Consider the following 17,100-nt stretch of genomic DNA (forward strand, 5'->3'; position numbering starts at 1 on the left):
CACAGGTTAAATTTGACAGTGTTGTTAACACGTTCATATCAATGTACCCTGGAGATCACATACCTTTAGACTTATGCAATGGATTAATGTAAACATAATTGAGACGCTTACAATTTGCAAGGTGACATTTAGGCAACACACTCCAAACGTTGTGATCATTGACGTCTTAACATTAGGCTGTACAGTTATTTCAGATGTGTGACAGGTTCAATGGTGACCTATAAAACATGGCTAGCGATGTCACAACCTCAGTGTGTTCCTGTCCACATGTTGCTGTTGTGGTGTATGTGTTGTGTGTCCTAGAGGTTTGCTGTGCAGTGTGTATATAAGTACGTTTTTGTACTTACCAACAAGTAGTCCATTGCCATACCGTCCATCCTGGAAGTGTTGATTGATGGTGCTGTGACAGAAGATGAATGAGTCATGGACACTCCCAGGATATTTTGCAATGATGTTGGTGATCAATCCTTGGTGATCGACAATGGCCTGCACATTGATGGAATGGGTGTGCTTCCTGTTGCGGTAGAGGTGTTCAGTTGCAGCAGGTGGCACAAGGCATACATGTGTGCAGTTGATTGCACCAAGGACGTGTGGGAAGCCACTAATGAGGTAGAACCCCTGTTTTGTTTCCTGCTGCTTCTGCAGTGTGTTAGGGAAGCAGATGTGGCGGGGTGTGAGTCCAATGATGGCATCCAGTACTTTGGGCAAAAAGGCAGAGAATGATGGCTGTGATATTCTTGAAACCAGGGCACCAGTTGTTTGACAAGAGCCACTTGCCAGCATGTGAAGTACGGCAAGCAGCTTGGTTTCTGTTGGGATGGTGCGGGGTGTCAGCAAGGTGGGTGCCAACTGTGGCTCAGTGTTTCGCAGCAGCTGCTGAATGGCCTGCCAGTTCAACCTGTACCTCTGGATGATGTCATGTTCCCTGAGGCCATGAAGGGTTGTTCTGGTGCAGAATATTCTCTCCTGCCTTCTGAGCTGCCTTTGGGGTCCCTGCTGGTGTTGTGGTAGCTGCTATTGTTGCTGCTGGGCTCTGGGTCTTGAAGAACCAGAACCTTATGGGCCTGGTGGCGCAGGGTACGCCTGAAATCTCCTTGGATTCACCTGCCTCAACTAACAGAGACACGGGACACTCTGTCAGGCGTAAAAGATCAGATTTTATTAGCTGCAGCTAGTACAGTTGTCCAAGAAGTACACAAGGTATGTTCTCAGGAGACTGCCACTTTACTTTGAGGCGCACAATCTTATATACCGTATAAAAACCATTTATTAACTACATACACTCCCAGAACACATAGAAAGGAGCCAGTAAGAATAACGTAAAGATAGAACAGAGCCAATAGAAATGTCGGAAAACAAGACAGCACCAATAGAAGGAATTGGAAAACAAAGTATCAAGTGACTTAAGGTTGCCTCCCCTCCAGCTGTGTTTGTCACCCCTCCCTTGAACTAATTCATTAACCGATCCACAACGAAGTTGCATGTGGTGTGATAAGTTTGTGTGCGTTTGGAGGACAGTTGTGAAATGAGAGAATACTAGCAAAGGACAGCGAAGGCCAGACGATAAGATAAGATCGGCGGAGAATAGTGTGAGCCTACAGATAGTTGAAACAAGGATTAGAAAACCAGACAGGGATTAGTGTACTCGGTCAGACCTTAATACCAGCCTTGTAAAGATAGAGGCAGAAGGCTGTTTTGAACACCATGTTGCAGAATAAGCAGAAAAGGCAGAATGGACTTCGTTCGCTGTGCTGCCTGAGTGAAGGCAACATAAAATGGCGGCGGGCCACAAAATGGCGGGTCGATACGATCGTATTAAAAATCGAATTTCCTCAGACCCTCCTTTTGCCAGAACTCAGGCAAGATACACAAACTCATGTTAATCTGAGTCGATGTCTATGGCCATGAGGTCATCAAGCTGTTGCTGTACCATCATTTTGATATTCTCTGCTCTTTGTGGCTTGGGTTCGGGAATACATGCAGTAGCACATAGGTTGCAGACGGCAGGACCGCAGTGCATACAAAGACAACAAGAGAATATAAAAGCTAAAATTACTCCAAAGAATGTCAATACCTTCCAACCCCATTTGGACAGTAATTCCCAAAACCACTCTGAAAAGGACCAATCTCCTTCGTCCTGATGAATCGACTCGGAGATTATGTGTAACTTAGAGATAGCTTGGTATACTGTCGGAGCGTCATTAGGTATGAAAATACAGCAACTTGATCCGATCAATTTGCATACTCCACCACGGTCCGCAAGAACAAAGTCTAAGGCAACACGGTTCTGCAAGGTCATAAGACGATCAGCCTGTAGTTCAGCTGTAATGTTACTTAAAGCTCCTACAGTGATGTCTATGGTGGTTTCTACGACACGAACCAATTGCCTTATATTTCTGCTGTTGGCCATTGGACCCCAGAAGGGAAGAAATCCTTTGAGGAAATCTCCTCCCTCTTGTCCTGCTGTGTCTTTCGAATCCACAATCCCTCTGCCATATCTATTTTTATGATGGTTCGCAGGAGCGGTGTATGTAGGGGGAAGAAGAAAGGCTATATAACAAGTACCAGAGAAATCAGCTGGCAACCATGTATAAGCCCTATCGTGGCAAACGAAGTATGTACCTTGAGATGGTACTAACGGCAGTGAATTCAGGGCTGAATAAACATATGTATGGGAACATAAACTTTCTCTTTGTCCGGTGTTTGGAGTTCTACCATTTATTTGCAGACAGAAATTTCCTTGTTGGGGTATGACCCGTATCGGAGGAGATTTTCCTTGCTCAACCTTATCATTGAGGCTGGAAATGTAATTAGTTATGTTCCAATTGGTATATGCTTTTCTTTCATCTATGGAAGCTTCACTTTTTTCCATGATTTTAGCCATAGCTACCATTCCCTTTATCAATAAACTATGACTGAAATCTGAACCAACACTATGTGAACTGACAGGTTGTTTAATTTTACTTTGATATGCATTATTGAAAATGACAAAATAAGCCCAAGCGGAACCTTCATAGGAGAATGGAAGAACTAAATATGGCATTCCTTTTTCTACCGTATGTGGTATGAGTCCACACACCCAACAGTCAGTTGTATTGATCACTAACTGATGTTGATGTAACAACTGGACGAAGGAATTGTTAAAGTATTCAGTTCTTCTGATGAGTTCATGCTGGGGAAGAGTGTGAAATAGGTGCGGAGAGATAGTAGAAGAAGATGTAGAGGTAGGAGAAGAGACAACTTTTTGCTGCAGAGTAATAATGATCCAGTTTACAGATGCCAAAAGAATACACGACAATATAATGACGCATAGAGCAATACTACAACGACTACATATTTCTTTACAATTATTCTTTACATTTTTACTTTCTCTTTTATCTAATGTAGCCTCCATCTTTCTAAGTGGATGCTCACGGCAATCTTCCTCAATCACTGTAGTCACGATTATCTACCGTCCTATGACACTGTGAGGTCCTGCAGGCCTATTGCCACTTACTCAGGTCGTGACTAAGACTCCTACCGTGACCCTGCAACCGGGATAGAGTACTACATAGGAGAGAAATTTTCAAGTTCTTTGGTCTTGGTCTCAAATTATAGCGTTCCTGTCCAGAGGCAGTCTGGTTTTGAAACAATGTTCCTGGATTTGTCGTGTTCAAGCGACGATGCGATGGTATTGCTTCTTGAAGGATGTCGTCGTCCTCTTTCTCAGAAAGTGTTCCAATTAGACGCGCATCACTGAATGGTACAAATTGCGGAACTTTCTCACTTTCAGAGTCACTGATGCCTCTACGGACCCACTGATCGAAAGGCAAGGGCAAAGGCACTTTCTTGCAGTGCACGGCATGCACCCAGTTTTTCTTTCCTTCGACTTTAACTGCTGTTCTTGTGGTCAAAAGAACCAGGCGTGGCTCTCTCCATCTGGGCTCCAAATTTCTCTGTCGTTGGAAATTTTTCGTGCAGACCCAGTCACCTGGTCGGATGGAATGACCTGGGTCTGTGGAAGCCTCTGGTAGAGCACTCTGAACCTGTTGATGAAGAACACGCAATTTAGTTGTAAGGTCATGCAAGTAGTCAATCAACATCGGGTATGGCAAGTCTGAGTATTTCTTAGGGCGAGGAACTCCCCATACATTAGCTGGGCGACCAAATATCACTTCGTAAGGGCTAAGCCCCAAACGAGAGTGTACTGCTGTTCTGGTGGACAGAAGAGCCAATGGTAAAGCATCAGGCCAATTAAGTCCTGTGCTAGCTTGCACCTTAGCAATTTTAAGCTTCAAGGTTCCATTGTAGCATTCTACTAAACCAGCCGACTGTGGGTGATTCGCCGCGTGGAACTTCTGTTTTATGCCAAGACCTGCACAAACTTTTTGCATGACTTGACCCACAAATTCGCTCCCATTGTCACTCCAGACAATGCGCGGCAAACCAAACCTAGGGAAGAATTCTTTCAAAAGTATTTTGGCAGTTGATAAAGCAGTATTGTCCTTCAGAGGGTAGGCTTCTACCCATCTAGAAAAAGCACATACTACCACCAGAACATATTTGAGGTTGTTGCATCGTTCCATGTGAATATAATCGATCTGCAACACCTCAAATGGATATGTTGGAGGAGCAAAATGACCTGCTGGAGTTGGGGTTCCCTTTCCCGGATTGTACATCAAGCAAACAATACAATGTTTTACTACATTATTTGCACACTTTGGGATCCCCTCATTTTGCCACACTGGAGCCAGAAGTTTACATATTCCTTTTGCACTTAGGTGAGCTGGACCATGTGCCATAGTAACTACAGGTAGTACATAAGCATCTGGTAACAGCCAACGTTGATGTTCTGATAATTCAACCCAACATCCCATCTCATCTAACATTCCTGTACTTTCCTTCCACTTTCTCAACTCATTCTCCGTAGCCTCTCCTTGAATTGATTTCACACTCTCTACTGTATCTTCACACATTCCCTTTTCTCTTACGCAGTTTGCGGGACCTGCAACATACATTCGACTTGTGTTGTCTCTGGCTGTCTTTTTCGCTACCTCATCTGCAAATGCATTTCCTCGACCAACATCGTCCACAATCTTTTTGTGTGCACTACACTTCACGATCGCTATCTGAGTAGGCATTGTAAGTGACTCAAGAAGTTCAGTCACTAATTGACCATGTTGTATCTTAGTACCATGGGAAGTAAAGAATCCTCTTTCCTTCCATAAGCGCCCAAAGTTAAACGCTACACCAAAAGCGTATTGGCTATCAGTGTACACGTTTACTCTTTTTCCTTTGGATAACACACACGCTCTAGTTAAGGCTATCAATTCAGCTGCCTGAGCTGAATTATGTCTAATGCGTGCTGTCTCCACAATCGTATGCAAAGTAGTAATAGCGTAGGCTGAAACTGTATCTCCATTCGGGAGCTTGAAACAAGAACCATCTACCCATAGTGTTCCATCTGGATTCACTAATGGCGTGTCTTTTAGGTCAATTCTACCCTTAGTCTCTTCTTCAGTACGGAGAAAACAATCATGCTGTTCAGAGACATCTCTCTCTTCTGGAAGAGGCAACAAAGTAGCTGGATTCAGGGTATTACATCGTTTGATGTGTATGTGACTAGCCAAAAGCGTCAGCTCATATCCGGACAACCGAGCACTCGTAAGATGCTGCGTTTTTGTCCTATTTAGTAAAATATCCACTGCATGTGGCACCATAACAATGAGAGTATTATCTAGCACTACTCCAGCAGACTGTCGAATAGAAATTGCTGCTGCCGCTGTCGCCTTAAGACAACTAGGCAATGCTTTAGCTACTGGATCTAACGTAGCTGAGAAATATGCGCATGGTCGCTGTTGATCTCCAAAACGCTGCGTTAAGACTGACAATGCACAACCCTCTCTTTCGTGGACATAGAGCGTAAAGGGCTTACTGTAATCAGGAGTACCCAATACAGGAGCAGAACACAAAGCAATACGCAAATCAGTAAAACTCTTCTGACACTCGTCAGTCCACAGAAGAGGCTGAGGCGTATCTTTTAAAGTTAGCGCCAACAGCGGTTTAGCCAATAAAGAGAAACTCGGAATCCACTGTCTACAATAAGAAGTAATGCCCAAAAAGGCACGTACCTCTCTTTGTGTGGATGGCACTGACATTTGTGCAATTGCCTGAATTCGTTCGGGGGTCAATCGTCGTCCCTCCTTTGACAAGAGATGACCCAAATAAGTCACCTCGCGACAGACATATTGTAATTTAGAAGGAGAAACCTTGTGATTTAGATCAAACAAATGACGCAACAGTGCAACGGTCACGTTTTTGCAAATCTCCTCTGAATCAGCTGCAACTAATAAGTCATCCATGTACTGAATGAGAGCGGCACCGGACGGTAAGGAAAAGGCATCAAGATGACATTTTAGAGCTTGACTGTAAATAGAGGGACTTTCACAATAACCTTGAGGTGCGCGTTTAAACCGGAAGCTTCGGCCTCCGAGGGAAAAACCAAAAATATCTCTACTCTCTTCGGCGATGGGAATACTAAAGAAAGCATTCTTTAAATCAATAACTGAAAACCAAGTCGCTGTAGAAGGTATCATCGTCAACAGAGCAGTGATATCTGGGACTACAGGAAACTGCGGTACGACAATCTTGTTTACCTCCCGAAGATCAATTACAAAACGATAAACAGGAGGCTGAGAAGGATCAGTGCGTTTAAGAACCGGAAGAACAGGACTGTTACATGTATTTCCTCTCGTTTCCTCAACCACACCCTTCTGAATCAAATCATGGACAATTTCCAAAAGTGCTTTCTCACCTTCAGTAGAGATTCTGTATTGCGGAATACGTGGCATTTCAGCATTGGGTTTAAGAGTAACAACATAAGGTGGGATCTCAAGACAACCAACGTCATTCGGACCCGTAGCCCAAAGCGTTTCGGGAAGAGAAAGCAATTCAGGTGGAAATTGATCTTTTGATAAGTACATTGGACTAGTCATTTTCTGTCCTAGAGTGAGGTATACACCAGAAGGTGAACAATATATCGTAGCATGCATTCTTTTTAATAGATCTAAACCCAACAGATTTTCACCACAACCATTCGTCAGAAGAAGCGGAGCTTCTAAATCATAAGGGCCTATTGAAACAGGCAAAGGGCAAGAAACTGGATTGCGAACAGGGGCACCAGAAAATCCTACAGATACATTCGTTAAGCCAGACAAAGGTGCGCCAGGGAGTTTAGAATGAATGATAGAGCTTCTCATGGCACCAGTATCTAAAAGAAATGGCTCTGAAACACCCATTGTAGTGACATTAACATAAGGTCCATTCTGATCCACTGGAATTGACGTAACCCCCTTACTTTGTCCATGGCTGTCCTATTCAAAATGAAGACTTTCATTCCCTCCTTCAATATACTGATCCTCACTGTAATACTGTGTAGACCTAACATTTTGCTGGTCAAAGTAATTTCCGGAATTTGGAGGAACAAAAGAACGCTACTCTTGGGTTAACACACCTCGACCTCTACCTCTATTTGCTGACTGAGGACCACCACGACCTCGTGAAGCAGATGTTGCTCCATTACGCTGCAACAATGCCGGACAACTGTTCTTAAAATGACCTTCCTCCCTACAATAAGCACATTGATTGGGACCTAGCAAAGGTCTTGGAATGAATGGTTCAGGCTTTTGATACAACCTCTGAAACTGCGGAGGCTGTTGAAACTGAGGCTGAACATAACGAGGAGGATAAGCCTGTTGCAAGAGAACTTTAGTTTTTAATTCTTTCGTCTTTTTCTCTTGTTTTTCCCTTTCTTCTTTGTCTCTATTTTCATAATATTGTGCAGTAGCCAATATCTGGGCGGAAGAAGAAACTGCCCATGAACTCTCGGAGTCTTTTAGCTTGTGTGATAGTTCAGGAAGCAAGTTATATACGAACTTATCCACAAATAATCGCTGTCCCCCTTCTGTAGCCATATCTTGACCACTGTGATCAATGAATGTCTCCTCGAATCGGGTAAAGAAATCGGAAACACTTTCATCTTTCTTTTGTTTACATGCTGCTAGCTTATCCCAATTAACTCTCAAAGCAGGCATCATTGTTTTCATTAATGTAATAATCCTACCAGGGAGTTCTGAGATCAAAGCGTCGGGCTTTGCACCACCTACTTGACCTCTATCTGCGGCAATAATAGCGTTCCAATCGCCGCCTAATTCTTGAGCGTGATCCTCTCTACGAATTTTAGCCCATATTGTCTGTGGAACTACATTTCCCATCAACATGTCAATATCTGCTAGATTCATAGTACATGCATCAACTGTTTGCGACAACTCTTTATAGTAACCAGCAGGATTTTTGCGTGAATCTGGTAGTGACTGTTTAAGTGCTAAAACTTCAGACCTTTTCCAGGGGACATGTATCCATATGCGCTGAAAATGCGCAGGAATAGCTGGATTAGCACCTGCTGCTGCAACTTCTTCCTTCCATATTGGAGAAACCTCTCTCATGGGATAGTTTTTCAGTGCTGTCCTAACTGAAGGATCAGAATCAGGAAAAGTCTGTGAGAACAATAGGGATCTGAAAGAAATAAGTGTTCTGACAGCGTTTTCAACCTTAGGACCCACAATAAGTCCTTTGTCAAAGTCAGCCTGAACATCTAACAGATCCTTTGGGACCGAACCCAAATTCATATCCTCCCATTCTTTAGCGAGAGTATCGCACATAACTTTAAAAACATATCTCTGCGTAGGTGCATTCCATTGCAGAAAGGTGGACATAATATCAGACGTACTATATTGGGGACCCTTCTTGATCCATCTACAAGCAAGTGAGTCCAATTTTTCTCGCTCTTCGGAGTCTGGGAATTGACTACGAGACTGTCTTCGAGAAAAAGCTGGAGACACATTTAAAGCTTCAAAGAAAGGTGATAAGAGACCAGAGACAGTATCTGCAAATCGCTTACGCATAGATGGAGAATTTGACATAAGGATAGGGGACAAGGTATTAGGTGAATTAACTAAAGGAGCATTAGGAATTGCCAAAGGAGCAGAAGGCAAAGGAGTTAAAGGCAAAGCTGGCATAGGCAATACTTGAGGAGGCAAATGTGGAAAAGCTGGAGCAGGCGGAAGCACAACTGGCGGCTGAACAGGCTGTAACATCGGGGGTGCATTAGCACCTTGTACATAGGGCGGAGGCAATTTCAATAAGTGGGACATTAAGGAATCTTCCTCAAAATCTTTTCTCTTATCAAGGGAAGAGATAGGCAACGTCGGATAGCATTTATCTATTGCCATTCGATGCTGTCTGTCTGAAATTTCCATTGCATTATCTATTTCATCATCTTTGAATTGCTGAGCAGCCTGTATAATCGTCATTCCCTGTGTTTTCCTATCTCGTTTCGCTTGTTTAATTTCTCTCTGTTTGGCTTCCTTACGCCAAAGGCGAAAAGAGTCAAACATTGCCGGCCGGGCTTTTCTTTTAAATAACGTTGCTTCTAAATTATCTAGCACATCAGTTTCGAAACTACCATTTTCTGGCCATTTTAAAACACCATCTTTCTTTGTATATCGGGTCCATGTCTTATTAAAGGCAATAGGACCAACACCATGTTTAGAATAGAGCTCATATGTGGGAGTTCCAACCGAAGGAATCGGACAGGAGTCCTCAAGCTGGGAGTCCCTATTACAACCAAAGCAACAAAGTTTTCCAAACTTAGTCAGATCAGACATCTCACGATTTTTACTGGCTGTTCACAAACATCAAGGGGGTAAAACTTTCAGTTTACACAGCACAAATGCACTTACCCCTCGGCTTTGGCCACTGCAATGACCAAATCTAAGGACCTAAGGACAAAACAAAGACCAAAATTTGTGGGCGCGACCCACCAAATACTTAACTAAGGATGTCTTCTTACACCAACAGAGGCCCGTCTATCGTCTCGCTTTACCATACATCATCAAAGAAAGGGCCAAGGCAGGGCGGCAGTCAGGGCAGCAGTCGTCAGTAGCCGTCAGGAAGGAGTAACCGCGCTGAAAAAGACCTTCGGACCACTTCGACATACAGGGGTCGCTTGACGTGGCTCGCGATTCCTCCAGAATTTTCTTGCGGGGTTCCTCACGACCTTCAGGCAGAACCGGTACCACTGAAGCCGCCCCACGTTGGGCGCCAGTTGAAGAACCAGAACCTTATGGGCCTGGCGGCGCAGGGTACGCCTGAAATCTCCTTGGATTCACCTGCCTCAACTAACAGAGACACGGGACACTCTGTCAGGCGTAAAAGATCAGATTTTATTAGCTGCAGCTAGTACAGTTGTCCAAGAAGTACACAAGGTATGTTCTCAGGAGACTGCCACTTTACTTTGAGGCGCACAATCTTATATACCGTATAAAAACCATTTATTAACTACATACACTCCCAGAACACATAGAAAGGAGCCAGTAAGAATAACGTAAAGATAGAACAGAGCCAATAGAAATGTCGGAAAACAAGACAGCACCAATAGAAGGAATTGGAAAACAAAGTATCAAGTGACTTAAGGTTGCCTCCCCTCCAGCTGTGTTTGTCACCCCTCCCTTGAACTAATTCATTAACCGATCCACAACGAAGTTGCATGTGGTGTGATAAGTTTGTGTGCGTTTGGAGGACAGTTGTGAAATGAGAGAATACTAGCAAAGGACAGCGAAGGCCAGACGATAAGATAAGATCGGCGGAGAATAGTGTGAGCCTACAGATAGTTGAAACAAGGATTAGAAAACCAGACAGGGATTAGTGTACTCGGTCAGACCTTAATACCAGCCTTGTAAAGATAGAGGCAGAAGGCTGTTTTGAACACCATGTTGCAGAATAAGCAGAAAAGGCAGAATGGACTTCGTTCGCTGTGCTGCCTGAGTGAAGGCAACATAAAATGGCGGCGGGCCACAAAATGGCGGGTCGATACGATCGTATTAAAAATCGAATTTCCTCAGTCTTCATGCACGCTTGATGAGAAGCACCTCCATTCTCCCTTTTGCTGGTCTGCTGTTGCTTCTGTATGTTCTGATTAAATACAGCTGTGTTTGCCCCATTTTAATGCCTGCCCTGACCCAGGCTTTAATTTTTGACGCAAATCTGGTGGATCCGCCTCCCGGCCGTGCTTCATTTTTGCCCGAAAGCATAAATACGACGCATGGCTGTTTGAGTCATTTTTTGGACAGGAACGCCTACCTTGCATATGATTAACGCAAGGCGGGTTGCCGCATCCCAAAAAATGACGCACACGGCGGAATTTTGACGTCTGCGGCGTCAAAGTTTAAATATGCGGCAAGGTTTACGCTGAATGAAAATTTTTGACGCACATTCGGCGCAGACGGAGTATAAATATGCCCCAAAATGTGTTACTGCATACCTTTCACAAAGCTTGACTGTCGACCTGGCAGTTATTGTTTCTGTATTAGGATGTTAAACTGATACTAATGACGTTTGCCGTGATAGTGTTAACCTGTGCAAAAATTGCAAAATATTTGAGCAACATTATCACAAAATGCGCTGCATTTCACTATTTAATTTGCTTTTTCTTGCTGAATAACTTGGTGAAGCTGTCACATAATATCAGTGGGCCTGACTATTATTGAATAGTGTCTTTATGATAAGCTAAGGCATCCAACACCTTTTAATCAGCAATTAGAAGGCAATTTTTTAAGCAAAGTAAAACCACCAAAGATATGAAAAACACCTGTGGTCTCATTACAAGCTACCTGTTATGTGGTATGTTTTTTGAATAATTACATAAACTCTCCAAACCACTAAAGAGGTTTATAGTCAGACCTAAAAAAATTGTAAAGCCAATAGGTCTCTCTTTTCTTAAACATGCATTTAGAAATCTGGTGGGTCTGGCTTTTTGTTACTGAAAGTGTTTGGTAATAGTTGGGTGTTAGACCTGTCAGTCTTAGGGTCGTCTTTCCCCAAAAGTTTTGCTTCCACCCATCCTATTTTTGCTGATCTTGTTTTTGTTCACCTTAGGACTCTGCATCCTTCACCATTGCTAATCAGTGCTAAAGTTCTTGATCTCTCTCCTCTAAATATGGTAGAAGTGGGTTGTATCCAATTAGCGCACTAATCCATGTACCCAGGGCCTCTAAATGTAATGCACTGATTGTTCCAGCCACTTAAGTAGCCTTTTAAAACATGCCTCAAGCCTGCCATTGCAGCCTATGTGTGCTGTTTAAACTGTCATTTCAACCTGGGAAAATAGACCTATTGCCAGGCATAAAGCTTTCTTTTTAATGCATATTAGAACATTGGAATGTTGGTAGCTCCATTGAAAACAATGGAGTGCTGCGGGCTTTTACAGGCCGGTAAAAGCCCGCAGCGCCAACATTCTAATGTTCGCTTTGTTCACAGCAACAGCTGTGAACAAAGCCTCACGGAGCCCGAGGGGATTTTAATCCCCTCGGGCTCCGTGAACATTTTTTTTTTTAATAGAACATTCTGCCCTGAGTGGCAGAATGTTCTAATAGCCTTAGAACCCGCCGTAGCGGGCTCTACCGGCTATTAAAGTCCCTCTCCCTTGTTAAATGCCCTCACCTTCGGCTCGGGCATTTAACGCGGGGAGCGGGCCTTTAATAGCCGGTAGAGCCCGCTACGGCGGGTTCTAAGGCTATATTAGAACATTAGAATGTTGGGGGCTCCATTGCAGACAATGGAGTGCTCCGGGCTTTTACTCACAGGTAAAAGCCCGGAGCGTCAACATTCCAATGTTCTTTGTTCACAGCATAAGCTGTGAACAAAGCCTCACGGAGCCCGAGGGGATTTTAATCCCCTCAGGTTTCGTGAGGAATTCATGTTATTTGATAGAACATTCTGCCCTCTAGTGGCAGAATGTTCTAGTAGCCTAAAGGCCCTTTCCCTTGTTAAAGGCCCGAGCCGACGGCAGCGGGCCTTTAATGGCCGATAGAGCCCGCTACGGCTGGTTCTAAGGCTATATATGTCACCTCTGGGTATGCCCTAAATAGCCCTTAGGGTAGAGGTCTTCAAACTTTTTTAGGCTGAGCCCCTCCTTATAAACTTTTTTAGACGTCAAGCCCCCACCCACACCACTGTGCCCTCGCCACCACCCAGCAACATAAAATGCTCTAAGCTGGTACCCTGCATCAACAACAGCCATCCCCATCTGCATAGTCCAGGTCGTATATAGAAAATAATATTAAATAAAGTAAGAGTGCTTAGTAAACTGAAGTCTTTGTAGTGCCCGTGGTTAGGTGACAGATGCTTATTACAAAGTTCAAATGAAAAGTCTCAAAGACAAATTTTGCACAAAAAATTACAATGGTGTTTTATTTTTCACATAAAACCCAACATTTGGTATACATTAAAAAAAAACATTAGCTATATCTGGCGGACAGACTTGTCACAGATAGTTGCAGACTCATAAATTCTATTTAGGCAACTGGATCAGTAAGATTATTGAGCAAAAAAAACATCAGAGGATGGTGAGCAGAAGGGCAAGACTTGCAGCAGGCTTTTAATAAACTAGTTTGTAATTTGTCAGTTTCATAGAGACAACAGCAGAGAAATCTGAATGCTCACAAAATGTTTTACGTTTTTTTTCCATTTTATATAGCACAAACACGACACAAAGGTATTAGAGCGCCTTACAATAGCACATTTGACATTACACAGGGACACATTAATTTTTTGTAAGCAAAGGGAGATTAAGTGATTTGCCCAGAATCACAGGATGTTGAGCTGACGCAGAGAAATTAACCTGGATCTCCAGCTCCAAAGTCAGCAGCTCTAGTCGTTATGCCACTACCTATCCCCAGACGACATATCAGGAAAAGAAGTCCCACAAACCTGCTTTCTGACACAAGTGAAAAATCTGTGATTATGTGGAGTATGGCCAGGTGTCACCAGTGAGAGGCTATCCACTATTTGCCAAGAAGGCCTAGGGGACACCTATGTCAGACACATATGTGATAAAAGTGATTCAAGCATATATTTACCCTTCTTCTCTTACATATATATGTACTATTCTTAATACACTTTTAAGTCTTGTCTACAGACAGCTTTTAGCTACCTGTTTGCAAAAGACCTCTTGAAAACCATACCATAAACTTACAGAGGGTCCACAGCTTATGATTGGTTAGCTTGCTTGCACTTATTTGTTTGCTTTGTATTCAATGGCTTTCCTTCTTCTTCTTGCCTTTGTCCCTCCTTTCAAGCATTGCTTCCTAACCATCGTTTTGGTTGGATAACTTGTATACCTTGACTACTCACATTCAGGGAACTGCTTTTTTGATTTTTCATCCAGCGCTTTATGAGAGTTAACACACTTTCTGGTTCTCTCCTTTGTGTGCTGCTTCCCCCAAAAATCAGTCACTTCCCTCTGCATACATTCCATCTTTCTCACTCATCCCCCAGGCCGCAGCGTTCTTTTGTCCGCACTGCTATATTTTTTTATCTCCCACAGGTAAGCATCAAGCACCTCTGCTGCCCCCGAGCACCCTGCCCCTTCCTCATTGCTTATCCGCCACAAACGCCCGCCCCTGCCCCTTCTTTGGAGGGTCGAGTGACTGTCATTTGCAATCAAGCTGCTCTGCATTCCAACAAGCTTCCTTGTGCAAGTACATTTATTTTTTTCTTCTTTACCATATGGAAGTGCTATCACCATCTTGAATCTGTAAATTAAAAAATTGTGGCTGCATCATTCTTTAGTCATGGACGTATTTGATGGTGGATTCATGTACATACATCATAACGCATGCACTTGCACGTCATTTCACCTTTATTTATTTTTTTATAAACAAATTTTATTGTTTTCAAAATGCAAATCCCCAAACATTTGGTACAGACAGTACGGCAAGTTTCAACTCCAAGTATCATTGACATTTGATCGTATAGCATTTCGGGAGGCATGCGTATTTCTGAGGTCGAAATATGCCCCAAAGAATTTATTAAGATAAAAAACAAATCAAGGCATTCTTAGTTCCTGAATACTGATTTCCACACTATAGCGTTTGCATACTTTTTATTAGTATAACTGAATGTCTGAGCGAAGGCAGTGGCCATTTCAGTGGAGAATGTGCTGTCAGTAAATAATACTGCACTACTTTACTATACTTTCGTAATAGATTTGCAACTGTGTTCCCCCCCCAAAAAAAAAAAACATCTATATGCTACACACTTACCACTCTCCTGCTGAGTACATTGGCCACACTTGCTCTTTATGAAGCACTTGGATATTTTACAATTCCATTGACTTCAGTGATGTTACTTTGATGGCAGCACCCCTACTCTGAAAATTGTTCCAGCACCACAGATATGCCAGCGTGATTTTTGGAAAATCTGAACCTTCCCCTCCCCCCAAAAAAAATCTTACTGACCAAGCAACGTCCCTGCATGCAGCACTAAAATAATATATCATAATGTTTATATAAATAAATGGCCAGCCCTGCTTTGCAGATTAAATGACACAGAGCTGCAACAAAGATTGGCAATAGGCTCCCACACCAACCAGTCATTCTGAAAAGAAGCGGGGAAAAGAAGGTTAAAGGAGGAAAAATAGAAATAAAACTTTTCATTTTCTGCTTTTGAAATGCATCCCGTTTTCCTTTAAGGAAAATTGGCTGCATTAAAAAAAAAACTGCTTTATTTAAAAGCAGTCACAGACATGGTGGTCTGCTGTCTCCAGCAGGCCACCATCCCTGTGAGGGCGACCATTCCCAATGGGGTCGCAAATTGCGACCTACCTTATGAATATTCATGAGGTAGGTCATTTGTGACCCCATTGGGAATCGCTAACAGTGTAAAGTACACTGGTGTACATTCGGTATTGCGAGTCGCTAAGACTCTCAGTTTGCGAGTTGCAAAACTGAGGCCCGTATTTATACTTTTTTTGCGCCGCATTTGCGTCGTTTTTTGACGCAAAAACGGCGCAAACTTGCAAAATGCCATTGTATTTTGTAGGTTTGCGCCGTTTTGCGTCAAAAAGCGGCGCAAATGCGGCGCTAAAAAAAGTATAAATACGGGCCTGAATCTTTGTACATGTGGCCCTTTATTCCCAAGTGACATGTTCAGACAGCTCAATTTCTACATTAGATATTCAGATTTTCTACCGAACAGCATAGGGAAAGAGGCCAAAGACCATTGGTTTCAAGTCAAGGCTGAGTGTGGACTTTAATTTCTACTTAACGTCGGCAGTGCGAGGAACCCACACATTGGGAGTGGAGTTGGAGTTGGTAGCAAATCAATAGCAGTGGAGGGCAGGATCATGCAGAGCAGAGTGAATACCACCAGCACACGCATTATTTCTTTGCAAGTTGTGCCTGTATAGAAATTGGTACTATGGAAAATCGGAGAGTAAAGTACTAAGGGGAATATATATGGGAAAGGTGGCACAGTGCAGTGCAAGTCACCTTGCTGTGGTGCACTGCATCACTTGGAAAGGGCAGGTATATGCCGTATTTAAGGCATACAGCGCATGCCTGACTTTTACACCTGCACTGGTGCACCATGGGCTGCCTAGTGCCTGACATTTAACCTCCTACTTTGAACATACAGCAAATCTAACCGGATAAAAATAACATTTAAAGGCATTTTCTTACTCAATCACCCTCCGAACTCCAGCGTTAATTTGGCTGTGCTGCGGTGCACCCCGAGACCCTTTATTCAGCGCCTATGTGTTTTAGCATCACTTATGAAACTGTACAGAAAAGAGGAAAACTGCAGATTAAAGGTGCATTCAGTGAGCGAAAGTCAAGTGTAACGAGGACACCAAGAACTGTGTGACACTCTGCATGTTAATATTTTAGAAATAAAGAGTATGGTAATCATAGGCGACAGCTATCTTAACCAGGGCCCTAGAAGATGCAATTGTTTGGCAGCTTCATTTGTCACCGCACAGTCCATGCTCAGTTTCTTTGCAGTCACAAATAGAGTCCTGAAACAGAAAGCAGTTACCGATGACTTCATTTCTTTCCCTCAATAAAAAAACTAATCTGAACGGAACAATATCATGGCACATCTGGAATAAAGCAACCATTTCACTCGCAGCGGACGTCATCTGCCTACTGCTCATGTGCTTTGTCTGTTCATGTGAGAAGCACAGCACAGGGACTGTAAAAACCCCGCACAGCTGAGACACCCAGT

The sequence above is a fragment of the Pleurodeles waltl genome, chromosome 6, assembly GCF_031143425.1.
Source record: "Pleurodeles waltl isolate 20211129_DDA chromosome 6, aPleWal1.hap1.20221129, whole genome shotgun sequence".
Lineage (NCBI taxonomy): Eukaryota > Metazoa > Chordata > Amphibia > Caudata > Salamandridae > Pleurodeles > Pleurodeles waltl.